We start from the raw sequence: 15780 nt of genomic DNA, 5'->3' as shown, positions 1-15780 counted from the left end.
ACATGAACTGGAAAACGGAGTCCTGAGAAATGAAGGGAAATGCCGCCAAAGGCATGACGCCCTAATAAATGCAATTGTCTTGTGAGATAGTCAATTACATCACAGAAAAGCAGATCGATATTGGTGTGAGAGGAGAGAGCATCTTACAGGAAACTTAACCCAGACTTCATTTCATAGTACACAACCTGAGGAAAGGATTGGAATTGTAGCAATGGTGGCATGCTGCGCTTTAGATGAATATGTTTAAAAGTAAAGTGCGCCATACTGCGATTGCTACAATAGTTAATTGTGGATGCGTTAACAATTGATGTGTGCATTGATGGTTGGTGGTGTGTGTGCCGGTAGAAATTGTGCACTGATCGCTGGTGGTGTGTGTTCCTGGTGGAAGCGTGCACTGCCGGCTGGAGGTGTGTGTGCCTGGTGGAAGCGTGCACTGACGGCTGGTGGTGTGTGTGCCTGGTGAAAGCGTGCACTGACAGCTGGTGGTGTGTGTGCCTGGTGAAAGCGTGCACTGACGGCTGGTGTGTGTGTGTTCCTGGTGAAAGCGTGCATCAACGGCTGGTGGTGTGTGTGTGGCTGGTGAAAGCGTGTACTGACGGCTGGTGGTGTGTGTGTGCCTGGTGAAAGCGTGCACTGACGTCTGGTGGTGTGTGTGCCTGGTGAAAGAGTGCACTGACGGCTGGTGGTGTGTGTGTGTTTCTGGTAAAAGCGGGCACTAACAGCTGGTGTTGTGTGTGCCTGGTGAAAGCGTACACCGATGGCTGGTGGTGTGTGTGTGTGTGCCTGGTGAAAGCGTGCACCGACGGCTGGTGGTGTGTGTGTGCCTGGGGAAAGCGTGCACTGACATCTGGTGGTGTGTGCCTGGTGAAAGTGTGCACTGATGGGCTGGTGGTGTGTGTGTGCCTGGTGAAAGCATGCACTGACGTCTGGTGATGGGTGCCTGGTGGAAGCGTGCACTGACGGCTGGTGGTGTTTGTGCCCGGCGAAAGCGTGCACTTACGGCTGGTGGTGTTTGTGCCCGGTGAAAGCGTGCACTGACGGCTGGTGGTGTTTGTGCCTGGTGAAAGCATGCCCTGACGACTTATGGTGTCTGTGTCTGGTGAAAGTATGCACTGACGGTGTGGTTGTGTGTGTGTGTGGTTGTGTGTGTGGTTGCGTGTGTGGTTGCGTGTGTGGTTGTGTGTGTGTGGTGGTGAGTGTGTGGTGGTGAGTGTGTGGTGGTGTGTGTGTGTGGTGTGTGTGTGGTGTGTGGTGTGTTATGTGTGTGGTGTTATGTGTGTGGTGCTATGTGTGTGGTGTTATGTGTGTGTGTGGTGGTGTGGTGTTGTGTTTGTGTGTGTGGTGTTGTGTGTGTGTATGTGTGTGGTGTGTTTGTGTGTGATGGTGTGGTGTTGTGTGTGTGTGTGGTGTTGTGTGTTTGTGGTGTGTGTGTGTGTGTGGTGTTGTGTGTGTGGTGTTGTGTGTGTGTGTGTGTGGTGTTGTGTTTGTGGTGTGCATGTGTGTGTGTGGTGTGCGTGTGTGCGTGTGGTGTGTGTGGTGTGTGTGTGTGTGTGTGTGTGTGTGGTGTTGTGTGATCCTCTGTGAGACACCAGGGTCTGTCATCTGAAATGGAAGCCTTGGTCAGATGGGGGAGCATGGAAATGTTGTGCTCCCGTGAAAGAGCTGGCAGGTGCCGGTACCCCAACCGGACAGTACCGGCCCACTTAAAGAACTGCGTCTAGAGCTGTACAGAATCCACGTTGCTGCTTTCTGGTCAAAAGATGTCGTTTCAACTTCCTTGCAAATTACACTATTGATTTCCAACCCTCAGACCATAGGACAGGGAAGGAAAGCCAAGACCGCACCCCACCCTCGCTCAGAACCGAGGTCCCAAGAATCCGTAGCTCATCTCTTGCCTTCAACCAAACATGCCCGATCCCAGGTTACGATTTCAGATCAATAAGCTAGCGCCACTTCATGACCATTTTTCCTACCCTTACTATAATTTACAGGAAATATTTCGTTACCATTTAAAATAGTGCTTGAAGTCCATGAAAGCCGCGGTCCTGTGAGAGAAATAACCCAAAGCAACGTGTACTGGTCAGCACATGGGGTCCAAGCTGCCGCAGTATGGAACGCATTTCCTCTCCGCAGATTTTTTTTTCCAAGTCATCTGTGCTCAGTTTCTCGGATGTCCTTTGTCAGATAGCGCCATGAAGCCGTTCGGTACGCAAGCGCTTGATAGAGTGAATCTTGAGGCACTGTGCAGCCTCAGCTCCACAGAAGCCTGGCATACCACAGCACAATGATCCTTCTCGGAGCTAGCAATTAAAGTTATTGAACTGAAAGCAGCGATCTGAAGGTTAACTTTGACCTTCAATTCTCATACAAGGCGGCTATATCCCCCGGCCTCATTACACTCTCGGTTCGGGCCTCTGACGGACTTGGGGTTTAAACACATTGCAGAGACTCGGTAAGCAACTGCTTGGGCCTCGGCTAAACTTCCATCGGTACAGCGAAACAAAGGAAGGAAAGAGCTTTCCAACATTTGTTCTCTCTGGCCGACGCACCCCTGGTCACCAGTCGATGCACGAGGTACAGAAAACTAGGGACTAACAGCAGCTACCTATCCATCCATCCATCTATCTCCATAGTCTCGCATAGATCCCGCCTACTGGGCTGCACCTAATTCCAGATGCTTCCCTCCCTACAAACTGCCAATATTTCTTTAAGAATTCCAATTGGTGCTGGAAACATATGGTGCCATGTTCTCATGACTTAACTTAAAACATTGTTTTCCGTGTGATTTTAAAACAGTAAGGATGGTGGCGTGCTTTTATTTTTTGTTTTTTTTCACAAAACAACTTAAAAGTCAATATTTTAACATAGATACCCAGAAGCGGAAAACTCTGCAAGCGGGGTAGCAAATACAGTATTAGCGAGAACTACGGAAGTTCGAGAGAGAAAAAAAAAGTACCTTTGTACAACAATATCAAACTATTAAGATGAGAAATCACACATTTGCTATCTCTTCCTTCCTTAAAATGGAGCACAGTTTTATGGACGAGGTGCAGAGCGTCTGGTAAGAGGCGTGCCCTGCATTTTCTGCAGTGCAGAGGGGCAAACTAGAGCTATGAAACTATCACAACTGCACGGTCTTCTGACCCTTGTGCCTTGAAAATTACTGCAGCCCAATGATGGGACATATGTCAGGTGAAACTGGGGTGAGGGTTGCTGCAAAGCATTTCTCATGGATTTTCTCCCATTCATTCTATCATCCAGTAGATCTCAGGACAGTGGACTTTTTCTTTCAAGACGGAATATGAAATTGTCTTCGCAAGCAAAGAACACGCTATTATTTGTGTACTAAAGACTGGTCAAACTGCCAAGCTAGCAAACACATCGTTTATGGCAATGCACAGCGAGGCCTGGCAAGGTGATTGAGGCGAGGGGGGGCAGGGGGCGTCTAGTCGGGCGGAATGCCTTGGACATCTGCTGAGAGCCCCCGGTGGAATTTACAATGTCAAACATCGGTTTTAAAAGCCTTACATCTGATTAACTGTGTTTAACCCCTGCCCTTTTTTAAATTAAAAAAAACCACACATGAAGCAATCACTAGCGACGTACGTGGCTGATTCGAAAACACACAGTAGTGAAAAATGTACAATTTACAGGAAAACACCCAGCACTGCACTTTAATTTTCGTTTCTTATCCTGCATTTAAAATTAGTCAGCTGTGACTCTCTGCTACCGGACAGAGAACACACAGGATGGGAGGGCACGGATGATGTCCACTTGCCTGCACCACCCCCCCCCTGCCTACTCGAGAACAAAACACCCCTCAAATGTATAACAAGCACAGAGAAGAGGCGCTGACAGGGAGAGCTCCGTGAAATGGATTTAAAAAAAAAAGAAACGTGCGCCCAGCATCTGTCTTCAATTACCGCGGCCCCTGACAGCTGGTAATTGAAGAAATATGCCCTTCTCGTGCGCGTGTCCGCACGGAATATGCACTAGGCGGAGCAACTCTAACGCCTATGGCCTATTGCGTGCTGGCTTGTAAAAACACACGCATGCGAGGCCCAATTGCCATGCAGCTGCCAAAAATAACCAGCAAAAATCACAAGCTTTCTGGAATTCATGGGTACGATTTTCGAAGCCCTCACAAAAGGACTCTTAAGTCACGCCTACTTCGTGGGACGTAGGCCGAGCCCTAAAAAGGACACGCTCTTTACGGTTTTGAGCTGTAAAACTTGGAATAGTGTGTTTTTTACCACTTGATTTTGGCTTTTCCCCATTTGGAATTGCAAACTGTGTCTGAGACACTGTTGTACATTCCAATTCCGAGGTACAAATTGCGAGTCGCAAAACAGCACACTTTGCAACTCTCAAATGGGTAGGGTCGTACATCTGGCCGTATATCCATTTCCTCTTTGGAGACTGAGCAAGAGGGTGTACATTACTTCTCCAACGACAGATGTGTTGTATGTGACTGCAGAATTAGAACGTTTATAGAGGCAAAGGATGCTTTAACACTGAGAATGGTACCACAATAATTGGAGAATGGATGTCAGAGTGCACCAATACTTGAACACATTTGCATGAACACAGGGATCCGCCTTGGCATCTGCTCTGGAATGGGTAGGCTAGCGTAAGTGAGTACAGAAAATGTGATTTGATCCCCATGGAGGTGCTTTGGGAATGTAACTGAGGAGACTGATACCCATGGGAATGTAGTAGCAGCTTTGACTCTTGAGCTCAAGGCTTCTTTGGTACCTAAGGATAAGATTGACATTGATAATGTGGAATACTCACTATCACTGTCTATTTACCCTATCCTTAAACAGAACCAATAAAGTCTACTTCAGTGTATTTAGCAGGATGGAGTACCCTATAGCTCGTTTTTATTTTCATACATAGTTTAGCTGTCTTGCTTAGCTATATCTGTCAATTTCTAAATACAAAGAGGATTTAAAGAATATTAATGACAATAAAATCAGTCATAATGTTTTATTTAAAGTTAAATCATCCTCAATTATCTGAGTTAGTTCTCCTTCATCTTGTATTTGTGTCATTCTATTTAAAACTGGAAAGTGAACCTACAGTCTGAAATTCATTTGCTCAAATCTAAGAGTAAAATTTAAGTGGAAAAAATGGTGTAATAGAAAAAGAGACATATTTTTACACGGATGCCAAGAAGCCTTCAGGATTATCTTACTGAAAACAAGATACCAAGCTGGAGAGACAACATTCCCAACAAATGTCCTGTTGTTCATTTCTTGGTCAAAATTATAAGTGTGAAACACTGCGCAAATAGTGCTGAACAACTAGTGTTAACCGCATGCGTGCGGCGGTTATTTTTGCGCTACCCAAAAGCCGCGTTACATGACGAGCTGAGCTCGTCATCAGCGTGCGAGCGGCACAACTCATGACGAGCTCAGCTCGTCATGCGCGCCGAAGGGGTTAAGTCACATGATTATCAAATATTTCACTAAAGTGAGTTGTGATGTCTGATGAGAATCTAGATGTAATGCAAAGGAGCCAGGTGAGAGGAGAGGCTGGGTCTTCTCCAAGGTGAAGAATTAATCTTGCACCAGAGTTTGCACCAATGTAAGTCCCTGGATGCAATGTGGCAAAGCAACGAGGAGAGAGTTGAAGCAGCCTAGGTATTACAATGGGTTGTTATGAGTGATACAAAGAGCATGTTTCCTTCTTGTTTTTTTCTTCAAATAAGATAGCTGTGGAGGGAACATTTGCATTTATGAGGATATAATTAAGTTGGATACTATTACAAAAACATGTTTTTGTTTAAATTAGTTTTCTGTGTTTAAACCACCAGAATGAATTTCAATTCTTGTTCGCTTCTTTGTATTTTATATTATGGAAAATGAGAAGTACCACTTCAAATCCACCGTGCTTTGTCCTGGGCTTGAAAAATGTACTCCCTTTGGAATCTGTCTGCCTCTGTACAATTGTGTGGTGAGAGAAGTTAATTTAATTGTTCTGTTTAAACTTTGCAGTAAGACCCGTATGGGGATTTCAGCAATGTAACAGCATACACAACATCACTGCGAGAACTTGTTAACGTGTCCTAACTTGTCTGATTAATGCGGCGTGGCCCGGGTTGGTCGGTTGCATTAATAATTGAAGAGGGAAATATTTTTGCGGTAGCAGTGAAGTGTCCAACACGAGTTAGTGTTTTTAGAATCGATGCGTTCTGGCATTTAATTTGGATTGTGTGGGATGCCTGTTTCATAGAACAATAGTTTCTCTCAGTGTGATATATTCCTGTATACCGGGTCAACAATTCTTGTCAGCCTTTTTACGTTAATTAGCCTTCGTATAGCGCGCTTTCACCCCAGAGGATTTTTATGCGCTTTAGAGGTTCGAAGGCAACACTTAAGGAGGGACACACGCTAGGCATTTACTGGAAGAAAATCCATGTTTAAATGTTCTTAATGTAAATGGTTTCAGGTATCGAAAAAGAACGCGCGCGCATTCTCTGCCTGTGGAACCGGATGTCAGATCTCTGGTCACTTCCAGGGGTAAATGACGAAAGCAAGTAAGGCCTGATTTCACTCAAATAGACTCTTAACCCGGCATCTGACACTGATCTCTTATGTGCCATCTGTAGAGGGAAACGGCACCTACCCACTGCATTCTTGTCATTTAGTGAAAGAGGGCCTGTCGCAATATACCCTTCTAAAACAAGCATTTGCAATGCAATAGGTCTCGTATTTGCGAGATTTTGAGAGCTACTGGCATTCTAAATGACAATGCCTTCAATTTATGTGTTTTGACAACCTGCAAGCGGTGCATAAAACACGCCCTTTCTACCTGTAGTCCTTGTTGACTTAACCCCTTCCCCTTCTTTCTGTGCTGTACCTGCTCTGTGTGTGAGGGAAGCTTGCACTGCTGCCGCCTGTGCTGTACCTACTCTGTGTGTGAGGGAAGCTTGCACTGCTGCTGTCCCTGCTCTGTGTGTGAGGAAGCTTGCACTGCTGCCGCCTGTTCTGTACCTGTTCCGTGTGTGAGGGAAGCTTGCACTGCTGCCGCCTGTGCTGTACCTGCTCTGTGTGTGAGGGAAGCTTGCACTGCTGCTGCCGGTGCTGTACCTGTTCTGTGTGTGAGGGAAGTTTGCACTGCTACTGCCTGTGCTGTACCTTTTCTGTGTGTGAGGGAAGCTTGCACTGCTGCTGCCTGTGCTGTACCTGCTCTGTGTGTGAGGGAAGCTTGCACTGCTGCTGCCTGTGCTGTACCTGCTCCGTGTGTGAGGGAAGCTTGCACTGCTGCTGTCGGTGCTGTACCTGTTCCATGTGTAAGGGAAGCTTGCACTGCTGCTGCCTGTGCTGTACCTGCTCCGTGTGTGAGGGAAGCTTGCACTGCTGCTGTCGGTGCTGTACCTGTTCCATGTGTGAGGGAAGCTTGCACTGCTGCTGCCTGTGCTGTACCTGCCCTCTGTGTGAGGGAAGCTTGCACTGCTGCTGCCTGTGCTGTACCTGCTCCGTGTGGGAGGAAAGCTTGCTCTGCTTCTCCCTGTGCTCTACCTGCTCCGTGTGTGAGGGAAGCTTGCACTGCTGCTGCCTGTGCTCTACCTGTTCCATGTGTGAGGGAAGCTTGCACTGCTCCTCCCTGTGCTGTACCTGCTCCGTGTGTGAGGGAAGCTTGCACTGCTTCTGCCTGTGCTGTACCTGCTCTGTGTGTGAGGGAAGCTTGCACTGCTGCTGCCTGTGCTGTACCTGCTCTGTGTGTGAGGGAAGCTTGCACTGCTGCTGCCTGTGCTGTACCTGCTCCGCGTGTGAGGGAAGCTTGCACTGCTGCTGCCTGTGCTGTACCTGCTCCGTGTGTGACGGAAGCTTGCACTGCTGCTGTCGGTGCTGTACCTGCTCTGTGTGTGAGGGAAGCTTGCACTGCTGCTGCCTGTGCTGTACCTGCTCCGTGTGTGAGGGAAGCTTGCACTGCTGCTGTCGGTGCTGTACCTGTTCCATGTGTAAGGGAAGCTTGCACTGCTGTTGTCTGTGCTGTACCTGCTCCGTGTTTTTAGGGAAGCTTGCATTGCTGTTGCCTGTGCTGTACCTGCTCCGTGTGTGATGGAAGCTTGCACTGTTGCTGCCTGTGCTGTACCTGCTCTGTGTGTAAGGGAAGCTTGCACTGTTGCTGCCTGTGCTGTACCTGCTCCGTGTGTGAGGGAAGCTTGCACTGCTGCTGCCTGTGCTGTACCTGCTCCGTGTGTGAGGGAAGCTTGCACTGCTGCTGTCGGTGCTGTACCTGTTCCATGTGTAAGGGAAGCTTGCACTGCTGCCGCCTGTGCTGTACCTGATCTGTGTGTGAGGGAAGCTTGCACTGTTGCTGCCTGTGCTGTACCTGCTCCGTGTGTGAGGGAAGCTTGCACTGTTGCTGCCTGTGCTGTACCTGCTCCGTGTGTGAGGGAAGCTTACACTGCTGCTGTCGGTGCTGTACCTGCTCTGTGTGTAAGGGAAGCTTGCACTGCTGCCGCCTGTGCTGTACCTGATCTGTGTGTGAGGGAAGCTTGCACTGTTGCTGCCTGTGCTGTACCTGCTCTGTGTGTGAGGGAAGCTTGCACTGTTGCTGCCTGTGCTGTACCTGCTCCGTGTGTGAGGGAAGCTTGCACTGTAGCTGCCTGTGCTGTACCTGCTCTGTGTGTGAGGGAAGCTTGCACTGTTGCTGCCTGTGCTGTACCTGCTCTGTGTGTGAGGGAAGCTTGCACTGTTGCTGCCTGTGCTGTACCTGCTCTGTGTGTGAGGGAAGCTTGCACTGTTGCTGCCTGTGCTGTACCTGCTCCGTGTGTGAGGGAAGCTTGCACTGTAGCTGCCTGTGCTGTACCTGCTCTGTGTGTGAGGGAAGCTTGCACTGCTCCTCCCTGTGGGGACACAAGAGGTGCGGGAGGGAGTGCTTGTGGGGGGGGGGGTCCGGTGAGTTGATTGAAGGAATGATGAATTTGCGACACCATGCAAATGACGTTAGCTATTCCGGCTCCTCTGACTGTCATTGTGTGTCCTGCTGATGTAGTGATTGTGCTGACGGCAGAATGTTTGCGTTGGTTAAGGCTGGGTATAGCTGAACGCTATGTTCTGGGTCAGTTTTGAATGAATTTATCGATGTTCCTTCTTTTATGAATTACGTGGTAGCACGAGCTGTTTAAAAATTCGAGGGTGACAGTGACTGCTTAGGAACGTGCATATCAACAGATTAATAAAGTTTATTTAAATAAAGAAGCACATTGAACATTTTAAGACGAATGCAAACGTCTGGGATGCAGTCTCACAGTCAGAGGCGAAGGTAGGAGGCAGCGGGAAAAAGAAGTCCAGGTCTGTCTGAGAACAGGATATATTACACGGGCCTGACCACGGGCAATGAATTAGAACAAAAGTCAGTTTTCTACCAGGGGTGCCCAGGAAGAGAGGGATAGAAAAGGAGATGAGGGATTCAGGGAAGAGGGGAAAAGCGAACGAGGAAGTAAAATGGAGCAAGGAAGAGGAGAGCAAAAAAAGAGAAGAGAGATCAAGGGACGCATAATGTTGACTAACAGAGCGACAGCGAAAATGAGAATCATAAAGGGGGCGTTAATTTAAAGCAATTAAGCCAATATGACTAACTTTGAGCAAGAAAGACGAACAGAAAAAGGCGCGAGAGACAGAAAGGTAACTGTTTAGTGGGAAAAGCATTAAAAGAGAACTCCTGTGGCCACGTTTGATTAGAGGATAACTCGTAATTTAATTAAAAGTGCCGTGCAATTAATAAATAGGGTATGTTCTCGGCCCTAATGTCCAATCATAGTATTCTGTAAATCTTTACAGGTTTTTACATGTTGCTACCGATTGCCAATTAAAGATCAGAGTGCTCTGGGGATGGATGAAAGCATGTGTGATTCACTGTGCTTCCGTTGTATCGCAGCTGGTAGCCCATGTAGGCAAATCATTTAGCTGCATTCACAAATGCTTTTATGCTGGACCTGTTGGCTTTACCAAGACTGGTAAAAAGTAGCAAATACGTTTGTTTTATGTATAGACAGCATAAAGGAGGTAACGAACTGAATGAAACAAACAGTGTGATGACAATGTACTTTTCTGGCCTGGGGGAAGCTGGCTGGGGAGGGGGAGGAGAAATGCAAGGAAGTTAGGGGAGGAGAAGCCGAGAAGCCGCAGAGCACATGCTGGGCGAAGCCCTTTGATGTGCTGTGCGGCCGCGATGCGCGCTCTGTGCTGGGGGAGGGCCATTAGGAACAGGAACAGATGGCCATGAAAGTGTATGGGCCAAATGCGCGTGCCTGTACGTGCACTCGAAGAAAACGCCACGGAAAAAAGTGGTGGTTTGACTATCCGATGGAGCACATGAATTCTCCCCCATTTCCCATTGCTTCGCAATGGAAAAGGACGAGACCTAAAAATAAGACGCCTTTTCTTGGTTCAATGTACGTTTGAAGGCTCGCTGAGCACAGCCGCATTCCAGTAGACCATCCCTTAATACTGTTTTATATGAGTGACCACCTTTAAAAACTGCACAGTTTTCAGTAACTTTAATTAAATTACAAGTTGGGGTTGTAGGTGATAAGCCTTCCATCCATCCAACCTCCAGATCTTTTGTTTTTGTGTGTGTAGATTTATAAAGCGCAAACTCGATCCGAAGGTATTGAGCGCTTAGTTCCATTATAGGCGAAAGACCCCAACCACACCACAGCAGAATGCATGAATAAATACACAACACAACTTTTTGTTTGGAGAAAATATTGCTGCAGGTTTATTCGATACAAAAGTATGCAAATATGGTGGGTTATCTTACGGGCGATCCAAGGGCAGGCAGCTGTACCAACCTATGCTGCCCTGCCCGCCTGATGAGCCAAGCACTGTGGAAAACCCAATCAGCGCTACCCTTATAGGGATGATCCTCTTACTGGATCACGTGACACATTGGTCTCTTATTACTCACGCCCCTTTCAGGGCGGAGCATAGCAAGGCAAGCCCCCGGTTGTTCAAGCCTACAACTGCCCGAAGGACTCTCCCATGAGGCTCCTGGGATTTGGCTCTGGCACCCCCATTGTGCTCTTGCAGAGGTATCCTTCTGTACCCAAACTGCTTCCAGATCGCCCTGTAACTCCGCCACAGCTCTGGAGGCGACCCCGTCGCCTAAAGTGCCCCCCACCAACACAGCTGTATTCTCACTTGGCACCTGCAATTTCCTGGGCCACATTAATGTCCAGTATGAACAGATTCAAGCCCACCTGTGCCAGGTGCACCCCAACTTTGTCAAATTAACCTTTGGTGTTCGCCTGGCATAGCCCATGCCTGCTGAAGCCAAAGCCCCTTGCTCTGTGAACGTGCGCATGGAGCGGGTTATCCTTCTCTGGGAATGTACCAGTGCCTCACACGACCTGCAAGACGGTGATGGCTTCCCAGGAGGGAGGTCTCTCAAACATCGCCATATTACCCTGCAGGCTGATGTGGCTCCCACTTCCTGCATCCTGTGGTTGCAGCCCTTCGAGGATTTTATGCTTCTAACGCCCGTTTCCCCAATTTATGGAACAGCAGCACACTTGCTAAGAGGACATCTTCCACAACCAGCTTATATACTCTGGCTATGCGGACGAGGCATGTCATGCATCACTGAAGCAGCCCGTAACCCGCCCAGGGAGCCGAGTGCCCTACTTTGTTGGGGTTGACCAGACATGTGAACAGACCTTTGCGATTAATAAACCATGGCAAACAAGAATTTCCGGGCTAAGCAACCCGGCCTGGGGGACTGCCCACTAGTGGTGAAACGGCGTGCCGGGCACAAAAGCAATGCAACGTAACTTAGCGGCCGCCTGGTGTGCCAGTGGTGACAAGCCGGGATCAGGGAAGGCTGCCTTCCCCCGCTTTGAGGAGCCTGGATTGAGGATGGGAGGATGTCACGGAGCTCGGGTTGATGAATGGCCGACCCCCAATGCCCCTACCCCGGTCCTAATCACGGCGCTGTTCATTCGCGCCTGATCTCTGCTGACCTAGAGCGGCAGCTGAAATGTGGCAGGTCAGGGGTAATGTCTGTGGGAGAGACATGGGGAAAACGGCCTCTCAGGGGTGAGACCATGAGGGGGCTGGGGGCAACAGTCCAACGACTCCAGACCAGGACTCTGACCCCGTACCCAGGAGATGCAACCCATGATCTCCCCAGACGGTGTGGCAGGCAACAAAAAGGATCTAAAATGGAGGGGGGAGGCCTAAATACCCTCCCCGTCCCCCGGCGCGCCGGACATGACATGACGTGCCCCCTCAGCACAGCACTCTGGCTGCGGAGCTCCTGATTGAGCCCGGAAGAGGCTCCTCCACGAGCCTTGCAGGGAGGCCCCCTCAAGGTTCATTACGCCAGTGCTCAAGACAGGAGTTGTCGTAACCCTTCTGCATGGTAATCTGTGAATCCATGCAACTACTCACATGTACCTCGTTTCTGACGAAGACCTTGTGCAGAACATGCGCTGACTTACCTGCTGGACAGCGTCGGCATACAGTGTCGGAATGCATTTGAATTTGAGTGGGCTGAATTCGCAGGTGGTGGGTAAAATAAAGGAGAGGAGAGAACTCCATCACCTAAACATGCCCCCAGTTAACAGAAGAAGATGGAACATTCTTTGTGGCATTGTTCACAAGAAACTCACAGCATAGTAAAAGGGAGTGCAAGAATATTTAGAACCTCTTGACATTTCGGAACTAGTTTATTTCCAGGCGAAGGTAATCACTGTTGTAAGAGGCGCTTTTGCTTCTTGAGGAGGAAAATTAAGAGTGTGTTCACATATCTGCTTTCAAAAATCAATTCCAAACTGAGAGAGAAAGATTCCTAGCTAGACCTGCATGGATATTTGAACCTGATTTAACTTGGAAGGCCCCATGCTCAAGGACAACGCTTGATCAGGTCTTTTTTCTGAAGGCCTGAACCTAACACATGTAGGCGCAGATGAAATTCAACAAAACTGGGTTTTTTGTAAAATGACAACGACCCTTACAAATATTTGAATGAATCTAAAATACTTATTGAAGCAGGGATCAATTCAAACTGCTCACTGGCAGTCAAGCTTTTTCACTAGGTCAGCTTTCCAATCTCTATCAAGCCAGCTGTCTCAACAAATTTGAACTATGAGTTTGACATATTCAATCCAAAATATCAGAAAACATGATGTTTACACCTATATCTTTTTTAGGTCTCGCTTAGCAGCGCGAATGCGCTCCATAGGAAAGAGACCTTTATCCATGGGTGCCCTTTTTCGCCCAAAAACGTGCATGCGTTCCATTGCCTTCAATGGCAACGCGTGCACGTTTGGCATTTCCCTTGCAGGAGCAAGCAGCTGGCGCCATATGTTATCAATTATTGTGCCTTTCTGCTAACTCCCTCAAGGGAATCGCGTAGGCCCCCTCCTCTCTCCCCTCCCCCTGCAGCCACGTGAGGCGTGCACGCGTGTGCTTGTTTCCAATTTTCATGCAGAATCGTTATGTGGTGCGCCTGGCTCAGTTCTTTACAATGACACGAAGGCGGCAGCTGAAGTGAAATATGATTAAGAAGTTAAATAAAAAAGCGGGAAGAAGAAGAAAGCGAATAACAATGTTTTTTATCATTAGAACAGCCCAGGTACAATAGCACTTTGTCCACCGTGTCGCGCTAATGACTACCTTTGAAAGAGAGTCGGCAGAACGCGAAGAAGCATCGTCATACATTATACTGCAGGAATAATTAAGCGCTTATTTTTGTTTGCGCTGCGCCTTGTTCTGGGATGCGGACATTTCAATTAGCGACCCTACGAAGCTCCCAAACGAACTATCAGGGCCCTGTAAACATGCATCTCATGAGAACAACAGTGACCATTCCAATACAGTTATGACGCGATGTCCTACATGCACTCGTGTAAAAAAAAAAGAAAGCTGGTCTCGTCTGGAGTGGCAGCGCTCCATGTGCGCTGCTTCCGGCACGCTTGTCGCAAGTCTGCAGCTATAACAGAATTTACCCACACGCCCGCAGCGTGATTAATGACTATACATTCACGAGTCATGATGCTGCGGCGCAAGTGGTGAGCGGGCAGCTATAGTTTAAACAAACTAGTGGCAGGCTGCAGGCGGTGGCAATGGCAGCATCACCAAGTTGTTCCGTGGTTATATTATCAAACACAGACCCAATCGGCAGCGCTCAGCTGACCTCTGTACGGACCGGGTCGACCACTTGAGTTGTTGCTCAGCAGCCCCTCCAGCTGCTGTTGAGCCTCACAGTTTTGCCAGAGCCGGTTTTTGCTGCGTCGTTGGGGCAATGCATTGCACAATTAGTGAGGTGCCTTTCTTTCACTAATTAACATGTGTTTTAAAAATGTTATTATTAGAGCTAACACACCGTCCATTATCTGCTTTTTAGTACGATTCAGCTTTGATAATTGCAGCCATGATAGAGTGGGTCTAGGAAAACTAGGCCGGTGGTGTAGGTGAGCTATAATCACTTGGCATAATGGGGCTCTGCAAGAGTGGCTGTCCGTTCGCCCTATACCTTCAGAATACAGCAGTAGTAGGAGTAAAAAGGTCTGCATTGGGCAGAGGCTGCTGAAGTCAGTCAGCAGAGAAGGCACTGAACATCTTGATCATCTGCCTGGCAGCTGAAGAGATCCATGCTGGGGCCTCTCACATCCTGTTTAGGAGACTGGGCACGAGTCCACGTGGGACGGAAAGGTCCTGAACTCCAGAGGGCACAGCAGGATACGTTTGTCCGTGGTGCCGTCACTTACATGCAACCACATGGATGAGTCCTCTATCTGTCTGATCTGAACAGCGCTGAGGGGCCGAGACGTGCACAGGACTCCCACAGTCTAAAGGCAGGTTCTCAGCTGCCGGTCACCATCAGGCACAGCGTCAGGTGATTGCACAAAAATGAATTTATTTCCTCAAATGTTAATTATGATAAGTGTGAAAACAGGAATTTGCAAATCGGCAAATATTAAAGTGGTTTACTGTTATCAAACTGCATTGGTACTAATGTGCTTCGTAATTGACACCTATGAGACGGCTTGCACATTGAATGAAGCATGATCTGGGCCCAAGTCATAGGGTGGTGACGAGTTGCTATAGAAACCAGCCTGGGCCCAGCGAAGTTGTTTTGTGTGTTTCAGGTTTCAATAACACAGAATCTTCTCCTGGTCCAGCCAGCACTCGGCTCATTACTCCTCCCGACGTTTATCAGTGTGACAGCCCTGTGATTTTAGACACACAGGCTAGCTTTCACTATTATCAGCTCCCAGCCAAGTGCAGAGGAATTGGGGCAAAACTTTTCTGGGTAACATGTTTTTCTTTTTCCAGTTTTATATAGCGTCACCTCAATCCAAAGCTGTTGAACCTCTTTAATGAGCACTAGTTACATTACACAGGCCCTCATTCACATTGTTTTTTCCCAACATTAAATTCAATTGGAAAGGAACCTCAACTGCAAACAGTGCCAGGCTACAACCCTACCTGATCAAGCAGGAAAGATAAGAGTCACAATTTAGCAAAGACTTTAATTCTCCAATGTATAGGTCAAACAAGCATAACCAATCCCTTAAAGAGCCCTTCTGGTTCCTTTAAAGCTCACAACTCTATAGATACAATACTCCTGGGATCTGTCTCCTGAACTAGCAGTCCTGAGTGACAAAAGCATCACAGCTACATGCCAGCATCTACTGTTCTGGAGACTTGACTCGAGCTCAGTGATGACAGCTGCTACAGCAGGCACCAATAGCTGGAGGGACAGTCTGGACCCCAAAGAGTCACATTCGAGGCCTGCCTGAGGTATGTCTGGCTACCG

At 48.2% G+C, this 15780-nt stretch overlaps 1 protein-coding gene across 1 annotated transcript in view; it reads right to left on the bottom strand.

Annotated features, from left to right (window-relative positions):
• TTLL7 (tubulin tyrosine ligase like 7) overlaps positions 1 to 15780 on the bottom strand; it is a 1017987-nt gene that overhangs the window by 245098 nt on the left and 757109 nt on the right. The gene's annotated exons all lie outside the window — the stretch shown is intronic.

The sequence above is a fragment of the Lissotriton helveticus genome, chromosome 1_1 (genome assembly GCF_964261635.1).
Source record: "Lissotriton helveticus chromosome 1_1, aLisHel1.1, whole genome shotgun sequence".
In the NCBI taxonomy this organism is placed as follows: domain Eukaryota; kingdom Metazoa; phylum Chordata; class Amphibia; order Caudata; family Salamandridae; genus Lissotriton; species Lissotriton helveticus.
Note: the sequence above shows the minus strand (reverse complement) of the source record. Positions and strands in the feature narration are given on the sequence as shown.